The sequence below is a fragment of the Alosa sapidissima genome, chromosome 6 (genome assembly GCF_018492685.1).
Source record: "Alosa sapidissima isolate fAloSap1 chromosome 6, fAloSap1.pri, whole genome shotgun sequence".
In the NCBI taxonomy this organism is placed as follows: Eukaryota; Metazoa; Chordata; class Actinopteri; order Clupeiformes; family Clupeidae; genus Alosa; species Alosa sapidissima.
Window position 1 is genome coordinate 34,141,630 of NC_055962.1, and position 24,037 is coordinate 34,165,666.

A 24,037-nucleotide genomic window follows, 5' to 3' on the forward strand; every position below is an offset into this window, starting at 1 on the left:
ATAAACAGTATTATATTGCATATGACATGCATTGGTCTTATATGAAACATAGACTGTAGTTCTGCCCGATTTAAATAAAGACATATGTTAGCTGTATATGAATCATACAGTTTTTTCATATAGGTGGTTTCCTGTCGACTCTTTAAAACACTGATATATCTGAGGCTTTTTTGCTACTGCTTTTTTGTCACTGCCAACCATGCCAACACGGCAAAACTCTGATTTCTGATCTCTTAGTCCAATCAAACGCTGTGTGTTGAAGTCACAAGTCCTGACTTACTGATATTCCAGTAACCTTTTCCACGTGAGAATATAGGCCACTACACACTATTGTTTTTCTGACAAGCCTGTAAACATGCTGTCAGTGCAAACATATTCCACAGACCGCATGACAAAGAAAGAGAGAGGGATTATTAAGAGGGAGAGAGAGAGAGAGAGAGTAAGGAAGCGGGTCAGTGGTGAGTCATGCTGTCTTCACTGGGCTCTCTGGGTGATGCTGAGGAAGGCAAAGGAAGTTGATTACATCATCCATGCACCCCAATCTGGCTTGTCTGCATGTCCTTGTGCGTGTTTGTGTGTGTGTGTGTGTGTGTGTGTGTGTGCGTATGTGTGCACGCACTGTCACTGACTTTTCAGACCTTTCAGTGGGTGACGCTGTCATGTGTCACAGTCACAGATAATGCAACAGACCAGGAGCAGCAACAGACCGACATATGTGTATGAGAGGGGTAACTAGAATCAATGATGACATACAGTAACACATTCCAAATTGATTGATCTTTCACTTTTTCACAAAATTCACAAAATTCACTTTTTAATTTCCAAATATTTCTATCTATCTAGCAATTCTGAGGCTTTTTCCCTTAAGTGCTGATGTCACTTCCCCATGATGATCCACTTGAGCTCTGTCGATGTACAACCAGATGATGTCACTTCCTCTCATCCAGACTCAGAGGCAATGTGCTTGGCCCCATACTCTGCCTTTTTTATTTGACTGTTTTAAAACACAAATAGAGGAATGAAATGTGACTTAATTATATTGTAGGTATTATATTCAAGTAGGCTCTGGACAATTTAAGTGAACAATTGAATTGCAGGATTTATTAAATGCAAGTACAGTGTAAAGCAACCTCCAATGCATAGATAGATACTTTATTCCCCTGGGGATCAATAAAGTATCTATCTATCTATCTATCTATCTATCTATCTATCTATTACTTTCCCATCACCTTGGTAATCTACAGAATCAAAAACTGAAAGTACATCTCCCTCTCCCTACAGTCTCCCAACAAAATATGGACCACTGTTTCACTCTGCAGGTGCATGACAGATACCTCAGCCCTCACGCTCGGCATGGCAGACATCATAAGTTATTTATAAACCAGACGCTCATGCATCTCCTCCTCCTTCATGCTGTGGCTGCCATCCAGGTAGAATACCCAGCGCTATCTGCTTTTCCCGCAACTGCACCAGGCTTCATCAGACACACGTTAGCTGAGGCGCAGCGCAGCGCCTTTGGAATCCACAGTCAGCTCCTCTTCTCCCCAGCTTCCCGTCAGTGATGAGCAGAGCTCTGCAGAGGATGATGTCACCCTGAGAGATGGCGGTGGCGATGGTGGTGAGGCGACTCTAGATGATGGTGTCACCACCGAGAGAGAGGGGGAGAGAGAGAGAGGGGGGGGATGAAGAGAGAGGGAGAGAGTGGGGGAGAGAAGGAAAGAGGGAGAGAGAGAGGGGGAGAGAGCAAGAGAGAGAGGGTAGAGAAGGAGAGAGGGAGAGAAAGAGGGGAGAGATGGAGAGAGGGGGAGAGAGAGAGGGAGAGGGTAGGGGAGAGAAGGAAAGAGGGAGAGAGACAGAGAGAGAATGCCAACGACTGGTTCAGCAGGGAGATGCCAGCTCATGAAGATGTTGGTCATGGAGAGAGTGTTCTGACCGGCACTCAGGAGATGATGTCATGATGATGAGTTTGTGCAATAGGAGCCGTGCTAACATATGTTATGACATCACTGTGACAAAGTGTGGCCACATACTCTGGCTCCACAGTGTTTTTGTATTTAGCGAAAATGTTTTGGCCTTGGGCCTTCATCAGATCGTATGTTAGCGCTAAATTAAAAAAAAATAATACTTGGTGTGCGTTACACTTACTTTAAAAAGATTGGCCACGTGACATCACCGGAGGATGGGAAGTCAGTCACCATCACATGGTCAGTTCCCAACACATTGACAGACACCATAATTACACTGGAGTGAGGTGACCGTAATAGTTTGAGAGTTCTTCCTGTAACCTAAGGACATTCCAGTCTTCATGTTCTGGATTGTTCTGGGTTTCTACTACTGAGGTGTCTGTGGCATGTATGCTGTTTGGCTTTTCTGCTCAGATGATGATATGCTGTGTGTGTACGTACGTGCATGTGAGTATGTGTGTATGTGTGTGTGTGTGTGTGTGTGTGTGCGGTGATGGTGGAAACTACCTGAGAGTATTTCAAGACACAGCACAGTCACTTTTGTGTTCCAGGAATTAGCAGGAGAGGGAAGGCACTTCCGTCCCCACCACCACACAACCCACAGAGTGCTGCTCTGAGTGAGTGCGCATCCTCCTCTGCCACCTGCACACATGCAACGCACATTTTCACAGCTCTTATCATGACACAGTCACCCATGGGTGGTGCTGCCCTCATCTGAGGCGATCAACTGAGAACGCAGCGAAGCGGCGGTCATATAGGTTTAGTCAGATTTATTTTATTTTTTTCGCATGGCCAAATTTCCGTCAATGATTCCCGGGACACTGAAAGACCGGGGTACACGAAACTTGGTGGGCATGTAGCCCCACATGGGTACCATGGAACCATCATTTTTCATTTTGATCTGTAGCCCCCCCGCTGGACTGGACCCCCCGAAAGGAGGGTAGGGCAGACACAGTTTTCTGTGAATATCTCGAGAACCGTAGGGTTTAGGAGGACCACCTTTTTTTGTATGTTGATCTTAAGGGGCCATGTCAACCCATTACATCATTTCATGTATAGCGCCACCTAGTTAAACACAAAAAAAGTAAAAATGAGGTGTTGTAATCGCAGGTATCTGTGACCTAACAAAGTCAAAACTGCACAAAATTGGAAGTGTAGGATCATTATGACACCCTCTGAATGCACGCCAAGTTTCGTGGAATTCCGTTCATGGGGGGCCACACAATAAATTAATTTATGTTACTGTACACCAACTGGCCTGTAGGTGGCCGGAGACAGTTTTCTGTGAATATCTCGAGAACCGTAGGGCCTAGGAGGACCACCTTTTTTTTGTATGTTGGTCTTAAGAGGCCATGTCAACCCATCTCGTTACCACTTATTTCATGTATAGCGCCACCTAGTTAAAAATTAAAAAGCAAAAAATTAGGTGTTTTAATCACAATATCTCTGGCTGACATGGTCAAAACTGCACGAAATTGAAAGTGTAGGATCATTATGACACCCTCCGAATGCATGCCAAGTTTCGTGAACTTTCGTTCATGGGGGGCCATACAATAAAATAATTAACGTGTACATTTAGTGACCATACACCAACAGAGTTTTCTGTGAATATCTTGAGAACCGTAGGGCCTAGGATGACCAATTTTTTGCGTATGTTTGCCTCCAGGGTCATGTTAACCCATTCCATATGCACACATGTGCATAAACAGATACACACGCACACACATACATTCACAGTAATCATACGTATGACACATACTCACACAGTAGACATATGTACGTATGCATGCACATGCACACACAGGCAAACACACCTACATACACAAACACACGCACACACACACACTCACACACAAAACACATATACACAAAAACAACCACACACTCTGCAGACACTCAATTACAAACACACAAAAAAGGAACAAAGTAGGAAATGAACACAATTTGACAAGCGTGACTTATTTTTCTGGAAAAAATGTGCTGGACTGGGCGGTGGTCATATTTTGTACCGCTCTGCGGTACATCTAGTTTTGTTAGAAACAGTTCCAGACATGTATAACTTGAAACTCCTTGTGCGAAACTCCATGTTCAAAAGTTGGCATGCAGTACATGATGAAATCATGTTTTGAATCCTATTAATGCATTTATTCAGTTTTGAATCCGCAAGAGAGTGCAGTATACCCTTGCAAAGGAGTCATTTACCGGAATGGTAAGTGATTGGAAAGTGGGTCACCTTAAAGTGAAGTGGCACTGACCATTTCTGTGCATCGAGGCAAAAAGTTTCTGCCACTCAACTCAGTCTTTCCTCCTCTGCATATTGATATAGCACAGGGAAAAAGAAAAAGTCTTTGATAGTCTGACCCTTCCCACAGCTGTGTAGACGCACAGACGCTCCCACTGGGCTTGGAAGCGGATGGGGCCCCTATACCCACATCCATGCAGGAACAGCAGCTCCAGGGCAGCCGGCGTGATGGAGTAACTTATCACCACTCGTCTGGCCCTCAACCCACACGCACGCATGAGAACAAGTGAGAGCACAGGCCAGAGGATCTAGCATCCTAGATAGGGGATGGTTCCGAAATGGATCTGGGCCAACTCAGCCGCATCCGCACCAGATCAAAGCCGGATCGGGCCCAGCTCAGTTCGGAAACTCTGCTTGTGTTTCTAAGACCTAAGACCTAAGAGCTCTGTTTGAAGCACTCCACTGAGGATTGCGTAATGCCAGTACACTGCAGCGCATGCAAATCATCATAGAACTCTATGTATGTTTGTGATACATCTACTGCACATATGTCTTCTCTGAAATTACATATATATATATATAGAGAGAGAGAGAGAGAGAGAGAGAAAGAGAGAGAGACAGAGAACATTGGCCGAACCAGTCAAAAGCCTTCCCATATACAGATGCGGCATTCACTCAAAAACATATTTATGTAAGTCTGAAAGCCCTCCAGAAGGCCTTGTGTAACAGCTGCCACATCCATTTTTATAACATATCATTTGTTTTATAATGTTATATATCATCCTGTTCTGTTCACTGAGTATGATGTTTGTTGCATTTGATTACACCAAGTAGCAAGTTATACAGTATTTTATTTAGTAGGGGTGTCTTCATTATCTTCTGAGGTGAGACTATGTACAACCAGTGTACAGTTTAACTGAGGTTACAGTATTTGAGTCATGTGGAGAGTCTGGGAGTCTGTGGGTTAAAGAAGCACTATGCAACAATTTTAGCAAATCAATCAATTATGCAGGTTGAGAGTCATTCTGATGGTTCTACAACACTTTCTGGGTCGTTTGGTGGGTGCTTCGTCTCCCCCTATCGCTTCTCCGCGGAAAAAACGAATATGCAACTTTCTGTTCCGGTCCGAACTCATCCGGATGTGACTCAGCGGAAGTATCCAGTCGCGCCTCGAAAATGTAATCAGACTGTAGTTTCTAAGAGGACTGCAAAACGGACGCCGACTTGGCTTTGTTGCTGTTGAAATTGTAAGTAGCCGACCCTTGGGTGAACTAATGTGGTTTGATAGTCTCTTGAACAATGTGTTTGCTCGACCGTTTTATTGTGAGCCCTGTATGTGTTTAGCTCGGTTTCTTGATGGCTAGCTCGCTAGCTAGTGGGGGTTTAGCGTAGCAGTCACTTGCTACCGAAGCTGCAGGGGGAGCTGTGTCGTGAAAAATGCGAGCCCAAATCCGCCGAAAACCCAGAAACAGCGACATATCAGAGGTCTGTGTTCCAAGCTGATGCATGTTTTATTATGGGAGTTTAATCTAGGCCAGAATCAATAGAGAACTTTAAGGAAGATGAGAGGAGACAGGATGGCCATCTGCACTGCCCTGGTCTGAGCTTGAGGCTTCCAGAACATTCTGTGCTCTTGGACAGTGCCCTCTGCTGTCAGGCTTACTGCCACTTCATTCTGTTCTTTCTTTCTTTCCTTCTCTCTGTCTCCTTCTTCATACTATACTACACATTGTCAATTGACAAGTACGTTTTTATCAACATTGTTTTGTTATGTCCTCATACAGACAATGAGGAGAAAATGGGTAGTTCAGCAAGAGAGGGAGGAGAGAGAGTGAAAGAGTGAAGGGGGTGAGAGAGAGACAGAGAGAGAGTGGGAAAAAGAGAGTGAGAGAGGAATTTAGAGGAGTGAGAGAGTAAGAAAAAGAGATTGAGAGAGGGATGTAAAGGTGTGAGAGAGTGAAGGAGGTGAGAGAGAGAGAGTGAGAAAAAGAGAGAGAGGAATGTAAAGGTGTGAGAGAGTGAAGGAGGTGAGAGAGAGAGTGAGAGTGAGAAAAAGAGAGTGAGAGAGGGATGTAAAGGTGTGAGAGAGTGAAGGAGGTGAGAAAAAGAGTGAGAGAGGGATATAGAGGTGTGTGAAAGAGACCAAAGGGTAAGGAGAGAAAGAGAATGCATTTTAATAGGCTTGGAGAAAAATATGCATGCACTCTGTGACACACACACACAAACGCATGCACACATATCTATGCAGACACACACATGCACACAAACACACACACACACACACACACACACACACAAACACAAACACACATGCACACACACACACGCACACACACACAAACACACACACCAACAACCCCAAAGCCTGTGGGCTTGGCCTGACAGCCCGCCCTGATAGATAGTTGTTTTAACACCGCCTGGGGCCACTGAGAGCCGCGCTGGATGGAGGGGATGCAAAAGAGGGGGGGGGGGGGAGGGGGAGGGAGTGGAGGAGTGTGGGGTCTAGATTAGGGTTTCAGGTCAAGATTAATGTCAGGACCCTGTCACCTCCCACCCCACACACACACAGGCACCCCTGACTCCCAGTGATGGCTGCCTGGTTGTACTGGTCAATACAGAGGAATTGGTATCGACTCGCTGTAAGGGCTGACATGTTCATGGAACAATCTCCTGGGGTGTTTTTTTCCCCCTTTTTGGTCAGTTCCGCAAAGGTCAAATGTCACCTGGGGTCCCTCCGACCTGCGGCAGCATTGACCAAACAACCCTGCCGGACCGGCCTCCTCCCCCTGACCAGCAGGTCTTTGTGAGAGTGTCTTGGGAGACTGCTGTCCTTAATAAGATTTACAAAGTGACAGCAAGTGTAGAATTTATTAGTAAGACATGCATATGTGATTTGAATCATGCACACATACAGTGGTTGCAGTGTGTGATTTGAATCTTACACACATGCGGTATTTGGAGTCCAAAACCCTCTCGTGTTTGTTCACAGGCCTGGCTCAGTATCTGGGAGACAAATAAAGTGTCTCAGACTGAGCCATACGCCACCACCAGGCCTGAGACATACTGTGGCAAACAGCTTGATTCACAGACCATGTTGCATGGCGATACTGCACTTTAAACAATACATTGATTAATTGATGGACTGATTTATATATTTTTGACTAGAAGCAGTGAAAGGCAACTCTAGCCTGACATAGCCATAGCAACAAAATAGCCTAATGTGAATCCTGAACCAAAACATCCTTCTTCTTCTCATTTCGGGCTGGCTTCCAGGCTAAGGCCACTCACATCCCAGGCCCAAATCGGATGGGTGCAGGGTACAAGAGTGTCCAAAAGGAATAAGAGCCGTACGGCTGAAAACGCAACAAATCAAATAATAAAACTGTGAATGGGAGCTACTTGATGTGCGTTCAAATTCGCAAACACTTGCAAACAGTCTGAGGAGGCAGTTCTCCGCGAACATACAATGCAATGCAAAGTGTTGCCGTTATAATGGAATGTTTACACCAAATCGTTTTTTAAACTGTTCAGAAAAAACGTGTTCGCCACGAATGTTCGCCGCTGTTTGGCCACACTGAACGCACCTCTGTGTGAATCGTCCCTATTCTTTTGGGGCTTTTTGACTTGAAGGCCTGTTTGGAAATGGACTCCTGGGAGATTTTCCTCCTGTTTTTCACATGCACTGCATGTTCTCTTAGTCACACAGACATGTTTGACTTTTATCCTTTTTGCTTATTTTTCTTTATTCTTTATTCCATTGCTCTGCTTTATAAAAATAAAAACATGTCAGTTCCACACACTGTAATGTTGACATCCATGGACTTGGATTTGAGTAAATGTTTGTAGTATTTGCATGGTGTCTGTGTGACTATACGATGTGCTTTTGAGCTAATGTTGTTGTTATCTCTGCAAGTGTCACTAAATGTCAAAGGCGATTGCTGGAGACTGCAGATGTGCCGGTGCTTGCGTTGGTGTTGGTTTACCAGTAAATGAGAACTGTACAGTTAGAACAAAAGCACACCGAAAGATCAACCCAGGCTTGCCTGTCACACAACACTTTTAACTCCTATTTTTCAAATGTACTGAAGTTAGCTGAGGCCTTGCGGTGTGTGTTGTTCCTGTGCTGTGCCGTAACCCGAGTTGACTTCGCTTAACTTCTCTTATCTCCAAGCCACTGTAGTGAACTTCACTGAGCACTCTTGCGTACACTTCACGCAGAGGAGGGCTGGTCGTCTGTAAGCTTCTGCACTGAGGGGGGCCATCAGATCAAACACTTTACACACCCATTTCTTTGGGGGGAGCGCACACACACACACACACACACACACACACACACACACTGACGCAGAAAAATGCACTCACATATATACACACGCACGCTGACACAAAAGCACACACACTGCAATTGCAGGGGGTGACCTAGCCCAGTGGTTTTCAAAGTGGGGGCCGCGAGGGGGTGCCAGGGGGGCCTCAGCAAGTTGGAAGGAAAAATAAAAGCAAGAAATAAATACATTTGAAACATTTAAAATATACTATGAGGGTTGTTATACAATGCCATTATAATAATGTGACGCATATCTGAACATATTTCCAATGATAATGACTGGGAATAATAGTAGAGTGATGGCTCTCATATAGCAGAAAGCCCCAAATAAAATTTTTACACACTGTATGCTCCATCGCGATGTGGTTGTGGCTAAAATAATTATTAGATTAGCTTAATGTATTTTTACATTTGCCGTAGTATTGTCGATGGGGGTTCTTTGGCCAGAACCTAGTGGTATTTGGGGGGCCTTGTCGTGGAAAAGTTTGGGAACCCCTGACCTAGCCTTGCATGGATGCCAAAAAGATCACATTGACATCATACACATGCACATACACACACACGTGTACACGTAGATATGTCTGCACACATACATGCACATATGTATGCATATATATAGAAACAGACGTGTGCCCACACATATATGTGCTGTACAGACACACACAGGCACACACACACACACATCCACACACACACACACACCCACACACACACAAACACACACCACACATGCTCAGTGGCAGCACTTCAAACGCTGGGCCGCCACAGGAGGCGTGCGGCTCCCGAATCCATTTTTAATTACCCCGAGCGGAGCTGAGCGGTGCCCCTGCTGAGGCGTGGGGTTCGGCAGAGTTCATCCTGCTCCCCACTTTGATGCAGCGATCGCTGGAAGATCAACCACTACACACGCACACACACAATCCCATTGCAGCACCCCACCAGCCCCCGACTTGCAGGCGACACACACACACACACACACACACACACAGATGTCAGATAAGTTCATAACTCAATTTGACTGCTGCTGTCTGTGATGTGCTGTGGTGTGTGTGCCAAGATGCGAGGGAAGCCCTGCTTTCTCACATGAAAGGGAAGCCAGTGCCAAGGCAGCCCAGCTAGAGGAGGCATCAGTGCCAGTGACCTCCTCCTCCTCCTCCTCCCCCTCCTCCCCCTCCTCATCCTCCTCCTCCTCCTCCTCCTCCCCCACCCATATGTTTATCTGGAACTAAAAGCCGTGCATCTGGAGATGAAAAAGTAGTTTAGTCGATATGTGTCAAGTCATTATTTTCTAGTGATTCTCACAATGGTGCCATAATGTAATGTAATGTAATGTAATGTAATGTATACCTTTGTAATCTCTGACATGAATGAAACAGACAGTCCTCAGATCAGTGTTAGGTGTGAATGAAGGGTAATGGTTGCTCATGAAAGCTACTGAAATGGTTACTGCTGCTGTTAGATGCGTGTGTTTGTGTGTCGGGGGTGTGTGTTTGGGCCATGGTAGTGGGAGGCTGGATCCTAGAGCCGCCTGGGATTGAAAATAGACTTCTGTCCTTCTTGTGTCCTCTTCAACAACAGGCGCCATTGCGCACATGCAAGCATCCATACACACACTAATAGGAACTAGTTGTACTGTATATAGTTGAGACATGAAATACTCTTCTCTTACTGGCTGGTGGGGTGGCTATCAATTCTGTATATCGGGGACACCTATGAAGTAGATCTGGTAAAAAGATTAATCACCATCCCATATCAATGATTTATTGAATGGTAACTATAACAACCATAGTAATGACGATGGAACTAGGACAACAACAGTACGTAGCAACAATAGAATCTACTGTAAACAACTTAGTTACCCACCACCGTTATCCCTGTCAGGAAGAAAGAAAGTAGTACAACAAACTGAACAAGTCGGCTCCTTTTTAAACCGCAGTGCTGCTCTCTTTTGCGCGTTTTAACGCCTATAGTGGCAACCGGGTGATAAGCGGGATAATGGCCTTCGAGGTGTCCTGTTATACGGAATTAATGGACTTGGCGCTGCGTGTCGTAGAGTTCTTTGCGTCCGCCTCATTCATTAATTCCATATCGGGACACCTCGGCAGTCGCTATCCCTTAGTATAAATAGTATAAATACAGCATACTGAATGTTTGAGTCTTGAATGAAGATGAGGCAGCACATGTTTTAACATCATGATACACACCATGCAAGGATTAAATCAAATCAACGCAAATCCATAGAATTAACATCAAACATTTGTTCAATCTGACCACAACACAGACCCATAAGCCTAACACACAGTCTCACCCTGAACGCCATGGTCAAGGTGCCATGGAGCATGATCTCCATGGAGACCACTGCTGGTCTCCATTGACCTCTTCTGGCTCATTAGTCGAGGTCGTCCGGCTGTTCCCCAATTGGTCATTAGTCAATCTGTTCTCTGAGAAATCGATGGCCAAGGCCACGGCCCCTCTGACCAGCTCTCTGTTTAATCAAAGCACATGATCACCTCATGGCCTGTACACACACACACACACACACACACACACACACACACACACACACACACACACACACACACACGCACGGATGGACACACACACACACACACACACACACACACACACACACACACACACACACACACACACACACAGACACACACACACACAAAGACACACACATATATACACACACACACACCACACACGCATCAACACAGACATACAAAACAACCCCGCTTAGGTAGCTAACTCACATGTATTCACACACAGAAGCACCAAAATACAGACATACAGAAAGAGAGAGAGAGGGAGAGAGAGAGAGAGAAAGTCATTCTGTATCTGGAGATGTGATTAAATCAGTGCACTTCCTCACAGCTGCCATTCGCTAGCCTCTACAATGAGATTAGACTATGTCTCACTAAATCATTCAAGCTTATGTCACACCTTCTCTCTCTCTCTCTCTCTCTCTCACACACACACACACAGAGAAACCCTCCCCTTCGCAGTCCGTTTCATTCTTCTGAAGACTCATCAAACATTTAACAACCTGGGCCTTTACCTCTCTCCCCCTCCCTTCTCTCTTGCTCTTGCTCTCTCTTTCTCTCCCTCTCTTTCTCTCTCTCACTCCCTCTCTTTCTCTCTCTCAAACTCTCTCTCTTTCTCGCTCCCTCTCTCTCTTTCTCTCTCTCTCTTTCTCTCTCACTCCCTCTCTTTATCTCTCTCAAACTCTCTCTCTCTCGCTCCCTCTCTTTCTCTCTCTCACTCCCTCTCTTTCTCTCTCTCTTCTCTCTCTCTCTCTCTCTCCCTTCTCTCTCTCTCTTCTCTCTCTCTGTCTCTACCAAACGCTAGAGATAAAATGAAAACCATAGAGGTAATATGAAATGGCCTGTGTAAATATTTCATGTCCTGGCCCACTGATCTATCTCCCCGAGGCCAGTGTGAGTCAATGGCCTCCCCCAATCTAAGCCCAGCCTTGCTAAAGGATGGCAAACAGGGGGTGTTGGACTGATGTGTGAGCGTGGCCATTGGCGTCGGACGTTAGAGGCCCTGGGTCAAAGGTCAAACTCTAGACAGAGAGCGAGCGGGAGGAAAGAAAAAGAGGAGAGACAGTTGAGAAGAGTGATCCGCCCTAGAGCACACAATGCAGTATGCCTACCTTGGTCTAATCATTACAGCATCAGGACGTTCCAGCATGGCAGTTAATGCACTAAAAGCAAAAAGCCCGCAGGGCACTTTATGCAATTAAAAGAAAATTTCACAAAATAAACATCCCAATTACAATCTGGTGCAAAATATTTGACAGCATAATCCAGCCTATTGCGCTGTATGGAAGTGAGGTTTGGGGTCCACTCAGTATGCACGACTACATGAAATGGGACAAGCATCCAACTGAAGCCCTACATGCAGAATTCTATCGATCTATACTAAAAGTCCAATCAAAAACACCAAATAATGCATGCAGGGCAGAATTAGGCCGTTTTCCATTGGCTTTACCTTTTCAGAAAAGAATCTTTTGGATGCACCTGAACAGCAGTCCCAAGAACTCCCTCCACTTTGAGGCACTAAAAACCCAGGAGCTGAAACCTGAAAAGAGTCCCCTAAGCCAGCTGGTACTGAAGCTAACTAACTCAATAACAACAACTAATACACATCAAGCTCAGTCCAGTTCTGTTTCCCAAACATCAATCAGAGTCAAAGAAATCATGAATCAAGATAATTTATTTAGATCATTGGACAAACCAAATTGCTAACCAATTGGGCAGCTGTGGCCCACTGGTTAGCACTTTGGACTTGTAACCGGAGGGTTGCCAGTTCGAGCCCCGACCAGTGGGCCATGGCTGAAGTGCCCTTGAGCAAGGCACTTAACCCCTCACTGCTCCCCGAGCGCTACTGTTGTAGCAGGCAGCTCACTGCACCGGGATTAGTGTGTGCTTCACCTTGCTGTGTGTGTTTCACTAGTTCACGGATTGGGTTAAATGCAGAGACCAAATTTCCCTCACGGGATCAAAAGAGTATATATACTTATATACTATACTATATACCCAGGGGCGGACCTTCCATTAGGCATGGTCAGGCAATTGCCTGGGGCCTCGGCCACCAAGGGGCCTCGTCATCCCCGTATCGTATTTCGTTTTTTTTTTTTAAATAAATGATCACCGCATCCAAACAATATATTCTAATCCATAATAAGGATTTAAAAAAAAAAATTGCCTCATGATTGCTCATAAACTCATCATAAAATCAAATGACTGCAGGTCCGTTTCCTGTCACCATAGCAGCAACTAGCTAGTCTGAACGAGGTCTTGGTGAGGTGTGGAGTTGAGCGATTGACAGCAGCCATGAAACGTTTCCAGAGTGGAAGTGATAAAAGAAAAAGGGAGGAGGAAGAATTTAGAAAGAAATTGCATAAATTAACCAACTTCTTCCAGTCAAAGAATTCTACCACGGAAGAAAGTAATTTGGATAGTGATGCAACAACATCTGCTGAGCTAATGCTAGCTGCAGCAGCAGCGATGCACCACCACCGGCAACTCAAACTTGCACTACATATTCTTCTACTGATGATGATGATGATTATGATGTTGATCTATGTGAAACAGTCATGAGGGACAAGATCAAGTCCACACTGGTGCTGGTGGTGCTGCCATTTCAGTAGCAGAAGCTTTGGGTGCAAACGAAACCAGTAATGTGAGTAGCCCTAACACGATACCTAGCACTACAGTTATCAGTGACGACCCTGCGTTATGGCCAGACACCGTAAGAGATGCAGAGCGAGTTGAAATGGTTAAAGAAAGGCCCTGTGCTCGGATGGGCCTCGGGGTCCTTTGCCTTGGGCCTCAAAGTGTCCAGGTCCGCCCCTGTATATACCAAAGTAGAATGAATTCCTATCTGATCCTAAAAAGAGAATATGAATCGGCAGAGTATCTCATCTGTCAGAGATACGAAACAGAGGCACGTCCTGACCAAATACAGGCTCAGTGACCACAATCTAGCAATAGAAACAGGCAGGCACAGGAAAACCTGGCTGCCAAAAGAACAAAGAATGTGTGGTCACTGTCAGGCAGAGATGGTTGAGACAGAGGAGCACTTCTTTCTTCACTGTGAAAAATACAAAAATGTAAGACAGACATTCTTCCCCAAATTCCAAATAGTTAACCCACGCTTTCAAGATTTTGACAATGATGAAAAAATGGCCATACTTCTTGGTGAAGGGCCCTTAGCCTGCCTTAGCAGCACAATTTATCTTGAAATGTGAGGATCTGAGGGACTAAAACATATTTGTGTCTGTGATATATATATATACACACACACACACACACGCGCACACACACACACGTATGCACACACACGTATGCACACACACACACACACACACACACACACACACATCACACTATTAGAGTATTACTGTACTCTTGTTCTTTACTGCTGTTAATTTTAGATCTTTTATGTCCACCCCACACTGATGTACCCACCTCTCCTTATGTATTTTCTGTTTTTGTTTTTTGTCCTATGGTCTTATGTTCTTGTATGTTATGTTGTATGTGACAACAGCTTTGGCAACACTGTTCTCATACAGTCATGCTAATAAAGCAACTTTGAATTTGAATTTGATAAAGGGGCAAAGAGAGAGAGAGAGAGAGAGAGGGAGAGAGAGAGAGAGATGGAGAGAGAAATGGAACACCTGGCTGCCTTCTGTGTCCCAAGTGACTGATTTGTTGAATTATGTAAGGCAGTCTGGTGGCTCTGAGAGCAGCTAACATATTGAATGATGAAAGACGAAGAGAAGCACAGACTCACTGACAGCACCTTTACAGTGACAGGGAGAGAGAGAGAGAGAGAGAGAGAGAGAGAGAGTGAGTGAGCTGCTAAGGTTGCATTCACACAAGTAACATCAGGCATTATATGCACTCTAAAAATACAAGCACAAACAAACAAGATACTTTGGACAAATACAGTATATGCTGCAGGATACTGTACAGTGCACCTTTGGGATCAGCTTTGTTGTCTGCCATAAAATGCCATAATCTGGTAACTGGTAACCTGGTAACTGACTAGTGAGGTGTCTATGGGGTCCGAAATAGACGTTTTCAATTCATTCACTTTGACATTACCATATGGCATGTGTACTACCTCAACTGCATCATGCACACACACACACACACACACACACACAAACAGAATAAGAAATGATTGTTACGCATGTCATGAAGAGTCTCACCCCATACACAGCACCATGCAGACCATGACAGCTGTCTGCTATAGGATCTGTCACCCACCTTTATTCTGTTCTTTCATATGAGAGATGGAAAGAAAGAGAGAGAGAGAAACAGGATGAAACGAGACCTTCAGTCTTCTGATAGAGGACACGTATCTCACCATTTCAGAAAGATATAGGTGTGTGTGTGTGTGTGTGTGTCTGTGCGTGTATATGTGAGTGTGTGTGTCTGTTAGTGTATGTGTGCGTGTGTGTGTGTGTCTGTGTGTGTGTGTGTGTCTGTGAGTGTGTGCGTGTGTGCGTGCGTGTGTGTGTGTGTGAGGGAATGGAAGGGGATTCATGTGAGATTTTATATTAGCCCTGAGAATGAGTCTGCCAGGACCAGAGGCACACTTAAGGCCAACTAAACGTACCTATATACTACTCCACCTGACATCCTGTAGGTTTAGATAGGGTTGCACCTTTAAAAGGGCCCACAGTTCAGAGCTTATTGCTCCACATTTTTTCTTTCATGCCAAAATCATCAACTGTGTTTGGAGGCCATAAAGGCAACTCGTTCTGGCTGCTGCCATTTTGGGAGACCTGCTCTGGGACGTGCCATGAGAGAGGCCGTGCATGTTGATACAATGGTGAGGTTTAAATATTTATTGGATCTATAATGACGGCCTGGGCCATGTGCCGGAGTGCAGTGGTCCTCACCATCAGAGGCATGTTCCAGTGACCCCCACTCTAAGTGGGCTGACCTCCGAGAAATGAAACTACTCGCCCCGAGCACCGCACCGTTTTTATGATCCCAAAGCACGTTCAAGTTACGAGCGGCTACAGCCAGTGTGTGTATGTGTGTGTGCGTGTGTGTGTGTGTGTGTGTGTGTGTGTGTGTGTGCGTGTGTGCGTGTGTGTGTGTGTGTGTGTGCGTGTGTGCGTGTGTGTGTGTGTGTGTGTGTGTGTGTGTATGTGCGTGTGTGTGTGTGTGTGTGTGTGTTGCATTTTTTGGTGATACACTGCTCTGCCAAAAATCGGTTACAAATGAGAGTCAATTTAGGACCTCAACTGTGTGGCCATAAAGGCGAAACTGCCTGACCGCTTTTCAGTGAATAGACATGCACGTGCACATGGAACTCACCAGAGAGATTGTGTTTCATCAGTGGATCACACATCAAGTCGATGAAAAACTCCTACACATCTTTTAAGGCACTGCTGTAATAATGATGACATTTTATGATACACAGTAGCAATATGGAACAGAAAAATTATCTTTTTTTCATGTGATGGAAAAAGTGGACTAACCTGATGTTCAGCATTTGGGTGGTTGAATGATCATAGTTCTGCCCGGTACACACAATTTAGATATGAAAGAAATTGTTTAAACTTGTGAGGCTGTGTGTGTGTGTGTGTGTGTGTGTGTGTGTGTGTGTGTGTGTGTGTGTGTGTGTGTGTGTGTGTGTTCGTATTGCATTCTTGTAAAGTTAATATCTCCCAACCCACCAGGGACTGAAGCAATCAGTGCAGAAAATATCTTTCTCTTGGCCTGCCTATTAAACTCACTTAATCTGTATGCATAGCACCCTCTGTTCTCATCTCTCTATCTCCCTCTCCCTCTCCATCCATTTCTGTCTTGATATTGTCCTCATTTCTCACTCTATCCCTCTCTCTCTTTTCCTGTCATTCATTCTTTTTATATTCAACTCTATCCAGGTTACACTTCCTTCCACGAAAGCCATTTCAATTCTCATCATCACCTTTACATGGGTGGAAGGGGGGGGAGTAGAATGTAAACACCTATATACAAAACAGTTATAACATTATGCATTATCTGAAATAATGTCTGAATTCTATGTTAAAAAATATATTGTGTAATTTTCAGTGATGTAGCCAAAATGTCTTTAATAGTCAATAAATCATCCCACAGGGGGCAATCTCACTGTGTGACATTATTCTAGTAATCTAGCAATGTTGACAAAATGTAAAGAAGTATCCATTTTGGCATAAAGTCATAAATGCCTAAGTGTACCCAGACATACACAAAGTCAACATGATAAAGTTAGCAAAGAAGGAGTGCTGGTGTAATGTTGCATTTGAGATCATCTGGATCCTACAGCACATTTAAAAGATGTTATAAAACATTGTGAAACCACAAAACACATTCCAAATAAAACTGTTCAGGCAGGGACAATTACAAAGTCTCACGCCTTAAGCATGCTTAACTATAGTTAAATTCCTCCTGCATTTCTCTCAAAAACATACTATCCATTACAGCATGCATGAACCCTCTGAACAACTCCTATTATCATTGATAACAAACATATAAATGCTGTTTATGTCAAAACAAAGTAAAGAACATTTAGGCCATAACTTTAAAGTTACAGGCATAGCACCTTTCTAGCTGACTGCAAAGTCAGATGCTGTTGTTGTTATTTGTCCAGGGAGGACCAGTACCAGATACGGAGTGTCGACGCGACCCCCGGGGAGTTGCCACGGACACAGAGGTGAGGTGATTAATGGACGCATGAGAGGCAGGGGCCCGACTGTACAGCTGTCATTCATTACGGTTGTCACGGCAGCAGGGGAGGTGATGCGTTGCGCGCGGCTCTTATTTAATCTTGATTAGCTGCCAGCAGGCAAAGATGTGTGTGTTTAACCCCCCCCCCCCAAACACACACACACACACACACACACACACACACACACACACACACACACTCCCCGACACCTCACTTTCCCACAACTACACAGACTGCATACTAAACAGGAGGCATACACACACAAACACACACACACACACTCATACATATACACACAGTGAAGGATCATGAACACATACAGTACATGTAAGCCGAAAAAAAATAAACACTTATGTACACCACCATTCACACACAAGGACACACACACACACGTTATAAATAGCTATGCATTCAGAGTCTGCCGTGCCAAATCTGGCAGGTGACTGTTCAAAACCTGCAGCACCTCACAAAGACAGGTGAGATCATTTGCCACCAAAACAAAGAAAAAATGACTCCACGATGATTAATCGCTTGCCTTCATTTCAGAATAAAATATTTACACATAGACGAGTCGGGGCTGTATGGGCAGGACAGAGTGGAGTCAAGAGTGAAAGAGAGAGTGAGACAGCAAGAGAGAGAGAGAGAGAGAGAGAGAGAGAGAGAGAGAGAGAGAGAGGAAGATTTCCCCTGGCGTGGGAAAGTGTTAACTCTTCCCCCAGTCAGTTCAGGGGCTATCTTATCCAAACTGTGTCCACTTACTGCAGATTGGCCATGTCACTGAGACCAGGTCCATCAGCACACAGACAGAGTGGTTCTGTCAGAGAGGAAGGCTGAGAGATGGAGACCCCCCTCTTCTCTTCCTCTCTTCCCCTCTCTTCTCCAGTTCTCCTCCATGTCAAAACCATGTCGCTCTGCTTCTCTGCTTTTCGTACTTAACACTGAACAGCCAGGAAATTACAGAATAGGTACGTCGTAGCATGGTATGATAATAGAATGTTCTCACTGGGCAATTAACAAACATTTTACAAGGAAGGTAACCTTCATGTCTACCAGTAATCTCAAAACATAGTTATGGGCCTACTTAACATTCCTTAAAGGTATGATAGCTGAACTATTTGGTCTGGTTTTGCTATAAATATAATGCAATAACTTGTTTATAAAACTGTGCTGCCAGATCTATTTACTGTAAGACCAACTGTACATGGTGAATAAAAGCAAATTCTGACTTCACTGAATTAGACAGTGGCTTTTGATATTCGTAAGGTCTAAGAAACGATAAATGCCATTTTTCCCAAGTTTAAGGTCGGGATTTTTGAATGCAGCATAAATGGTTGGGTCCTTCTAGAATGGACAGAAATAAGAGCCATTTCAACAACTGAGCCACTTTCAAGAAATAATATTACTCTGCATTACTGCATACAACTCTAGGGCTCATCTCAATTACTTTAGGTGGAATATCTCACAAACTTTGTTCAACACATAAAAAAACATATACTGTATCAGAATTAGAAATGCAATTCCAAGCAATTACCAGTGCATGGAAATGCAATATATGATGTAAAATATCATACAGAGGTCAAACAGATTATGCTAGAGATAGAGATAGTTACAATGGTGTTGGTAAGGTACATGTAGACTTGGTTGTTGCTATGCTAAATAAAGCTGTTGCTATGATGGGTGTAGGGTAATGTTGGTTGCTATGGTGGTTACTAGGTTGACATTATGGTGGTGGTTGCTAGGTTGTTGCTAGAGTAATTGAGATGGTTGCTAGAGTAAATATGTTTGTTGCTATGCTAGCTAAGTAGATGCTATGCTGGTTGCTGGGGTCATCATGTTGGTTGACAATATTTTAGTGGTTGCTTAGATGTTGCTAGGATAATTAAGATAGTTGCTAGGGTGTTTTAAGGTTGATATGGCGGTTGCTATGCTAAAGAAAGCAGTTGCTCTGTTGGTTGCTAGGGTAATCATGTTGGTTGCTTTGGTGGTTGTTCGGTTGACATTATATTAGTGGTTGATAAGTTGTTGCTAGGGTAATTAAGATGGTTGCTAGGGTGTTGCTAGGGTAAAGATGATTGTTGCTATGCCAAATAAAGTGGTTGCTATGCTGGTTGCTAGGGTAATCATGTTGGTTGCTATGCTGGTTGGTAGCTATAAGATAGCTATGGAAAGTAGAGGGTAAAGTGTCTTACACAGAGATGTGTTAAAAACAACGCAAGTTGTGTTGTTTTCAACATTCGTTTTAAGAGTGTAGCCAGATAAGCTTGACCCTACAGGACAGGACTCACACACACAGACACAAACTCTCTCTCTCTGGCCTTCTCAGAAGAGGGAGATAAGTATCAAGGTTCAATGTGACTGTGTGTAACGTATGTATCTGTGTGTGTGTGTGTGTGTGTGTGCTGCTCATCTGTGAATGTGTGTAACTTATGTATCTGTGTGTATGTGCGGCTGAACGTGTGACTCATCTGTGGTCCAGTGACAGCAAGAGACACCGGCTGCCTCTGATCGCCGGCCAGTTTGCTCCGTGCTCCCCGACCCTGCAGCGCAAGGGCAACCCAGGTCTCTCCCACCCCCAAACACACACACACACACACAAACCCCTTTCAGTCATCCGAACCTCAACTATTCGCATACAGATGCAGCATACTTTCCATACGCCACCCGATAACTCTCAGCTGGGCTTCAAAGCCATTCAGGCCCTGTTTCAGTTTGTTTCGGTCCACCCTGCCCCCCCCCCCCCCCCACCCCACACACACACACACAGCTGTACACGGCACTGGGAGATCTCCCATTTATCAGGCAAGATAAACACAGGCTGCCTTTCCTGGCATAATTGCTTGGCCAGTAGTCAGAGAGAAAAATCTCAGATGTTTATCTCATACAGACGGGCTTGATATCGCATCCTGCTGTGCGTTCAGAGCACAGCAAAGACGGACCTCATGACATGTTTTTGTCATGGGCTGCCAGCTCCACCGCAGATCCATAAAGAGTGTGCATGCTTATGTTTGTAGAATGGATACCCCTGTCCTGGGAATAGCTGGCTGTTAGTGTTTGCTCAATGTTGAGTTTATTAATATGGCAGATGTTGTGACGTGAAGTAACACAATGAAGTAAATAGATATTGTGTTGCAGAGTATGTGCACAGCCTATGCTGCACACACACTCACACACACACACACAAACACTGGTCACTGGTATGAAGGCAGACTAGAAAGACTCAAAAATGCAGTTACAAAATGGCAATTCCCTTATGCAAAACACACAAGAACCAGTTAAAAAAAAACAAAAATAAAAAACAATTGCACACACACACACACACACACACACGCACACACACACAATCATCATTATCATCTTCATCCTCCAAGACTGGGTTTGCAGTAATCCCAATGCATGATGCTGCTAAAACTGTGAGATGTGTTGGTGGAAGAGTGAAGCTCTGCTGTGTCTGGGAGACCATCTCCCTGAGAGGCGCTGGTTTTGTAGAGAGCCAAGGTCAGACAGGAGATGCGAGCGAAACAATAGCAGAGCTGACAGCCAGGTCCACTGGGAGACAGAAGAGCTCACATTAACTCCGTTTTACAAACAGTTACGCTGGGAGTCGCTAGGATTCTCCTGTGAACTGCGGTCTTCACTATCCTTTTCCCCCAAACTCTCCCTATGCTGCAAATCATAAACAAACACACACTAAAGCTGTCAGGATAAAGAAGGGAAGAGATCACACACACAGATACACACACACACACACACACACACACACACACACACACACACAGACACACACACACACACACACACACACACACATAAGTGCCTGAAGAGTGTGTGTGTGTGTGTCAGTGTGTGTGTGTGTGTGTGTGTATCCTTACATGTGTATACCTGTGCAACAATATATTTGTCCTCGCAGGTTACTGTAAAGTGTTGCTGTGTGTTTCAGTGAGTATGTCTCATACCTAAGAACAGGGAGTTGTGAGAAGATATCAAAAGACACATTCCAGGTTTGTGTGTATTATGGGACTGTTGCCTTAGAATGAATACACAACACACATGCATATGTATATTGTCTATGCATATATTTATACTGTATCTTGTATCTTTACTTTACTGTATCTATACTTTATCTATATGTAAGGGATAATGTATAGAACGCCGGTCATTATTGGGAAAATAAGTCCCGACAGGGCGAACCGGACCCCGACGTGCAACAGAGGGGTCTTGTTCTGCCCTGAAGGGACTTATTTTCCCAATAATGACTGGCGTTCTATACATTATCCCGCTTATTACACTGCTACTGCCAAAACGAAATAATAAACTCCCCACGATATGACTTTAGCCTACATAGCCTAGCCTATTTGTTACCGTTCATCGTGGCATTTGCTGAGAAACAAATAGTTTGCAACAACACACGCTGAATTTGAATCAAACATTCTTTAGAACACAGCTGATCAACCGTCTGCTTTCACTTTTGAATGAAGTTCCAGTCCTTGCGCAGTGATATGAAAGACGTATCAGAAGCACAAAACCTGTTGCCATTGACAGCGGTAATTATATGTTTGCAGCGGTAATTACATGAAAATATTTTACCGTAGAACTTTGGGAAATCCCATTCAAGCCAATGGAGCGTTCTACTTGCCTTGTGAAGAGCCGTGTAATTAAAGAGTATATTCTATGCATTTAGAAATCCCAGAGCACAGTCAGTGCAGGTGATTCATATATATATATACGTATATTTATAGGAGTCAAGCTGACACATGATGCACAGGATGCAGTCCAGGTCTTCACATCTTATGTACATAATGTGTCATGTGTGTGTGTGAGAGAGAAACAGAGAGAGAGAGTATGTGTGTATGTGAGAGAGAGAGTGTGTGTGTGTGTGTGTGTGTGTGTGTTGGAAGGAACTCTGGGAAGAGAAAGGGATGATGTCCCACGCACCAGTGGGTCTTCCATTTGTCCGTCCCCCATGTCTGTGTATCCATCTTTCTTTTCCTCTCTCTATCCTCCATCTTGGCAGGGATCACCCCACCTCTCTCCGCTCCTCCATCTTGGCAGGGATCACCCCACCTCTCTCCGCTCCTCCATCTTGGCAGGGATCACCTCACCTCTCTCCGCTCCTCCACACAGGGGTGAGGGAGGGCAGGGGAGGTGGGTGTCGGACTGTCAGAGAGAGAGAGAGAGAGAGAGAGAGAGAGAGATGGGGGCAGGGGAGAGGTAGAGAAGGGGATGGAGGGAGACAGAGAGAGGGGAGGTGGGTGGAGAGGGGGTTGGAGAGCTGATGAAAGACATGGCTGCTGCTCTGATTAGGACAGGGAACACACACACACACACACACACACACACTGCTGCACACAGTTAACACCTCTTTATCTGCCAGACTTACAGCCATTTATCTCTTTGTGAACAAAACCTTTCCAGCTGCCCATTACTCACAAACAGACATGAACACTCGCACAAGCACAACTCACACACACACAAACAGAGGCATACACACACTACCAATATAGTCCTTTTAAAGGGTGGGGAGCCACACAAACATGCATGAACACACACACACACAGACTGTAAAAAAAGCACTCTCCTCAGTGTGAGAAAGGCAGTCATTAAAGCCAGACTAATTGTACTGCCCTCAAGGTTGTCCCTGCTTGAATAGCTGTCTTTCTTATAGACATGCACTCAGAGGCACGCACACACACACACACACACACACACACACACACACACACACACACACACACACGTGCATCCACACAGACAGACATACACACACACACACACACATGCGCGCACACAGACAGACATACTGTACACGCACACACACAGGACCCAAATTCACACACAGGAGCCTAGTGACTACAGTGTGATGAATGATAAGGTCCTTGTGTTACTGTGAGTGTGTGTGTATAAGTATAAGTAAGTATTGTAAGGCCCGTCTTTTGCCCAAACCTTATGCATTTCTAAAGAATGCCTTTTGCATTCAATTTACATGTGTGGATCCCTGTGTTTGATCTGTATTGTCTTAGCTGGCCATGGCCAAAGATCCCCAACACCCGCTCATGCATAAAGTGACCATTTGCTCCTTGTTCTGGCCCCTCCACTGAGAGGTAACTCAGGCCTAGTCCACACGTACCAAACCGATCTTTTTCCTCCGTCTTCCCTGGAACCGTATCAAGAATATTTGCGTCCAAACGGATCCATCTCAACACGACTCAACACGTTACTTCATACCCCAGGCCTATAGGTGGCACTGTTTCTTTACAGAAATTGACCAAAACTTGCGCTTTAAGA

The 24,037-nt window shown here is 44.7% G+C and overlaps 1 long non-coding RNA gene across 1 annotated transcript; it reads left to right on the forward strand.

The window, feature by feature from the left end:
• Positions 1-3,189: 3,189 nt before the first annotated feature.
• Positions 3,190-23,826, forward strand: LOC121711647. Its single transcript, XR_006032399.1, has 3 exons — positions 3,190-3,202; positions 8,378-8,385; positions 23,664-23,826. It is a non-coding gene; the product is annotated as an uncharacterized LOC121711647 (long non-coding RNA).
• Positions 23,827-24,037: the final 211 nt, after the last annotated feature.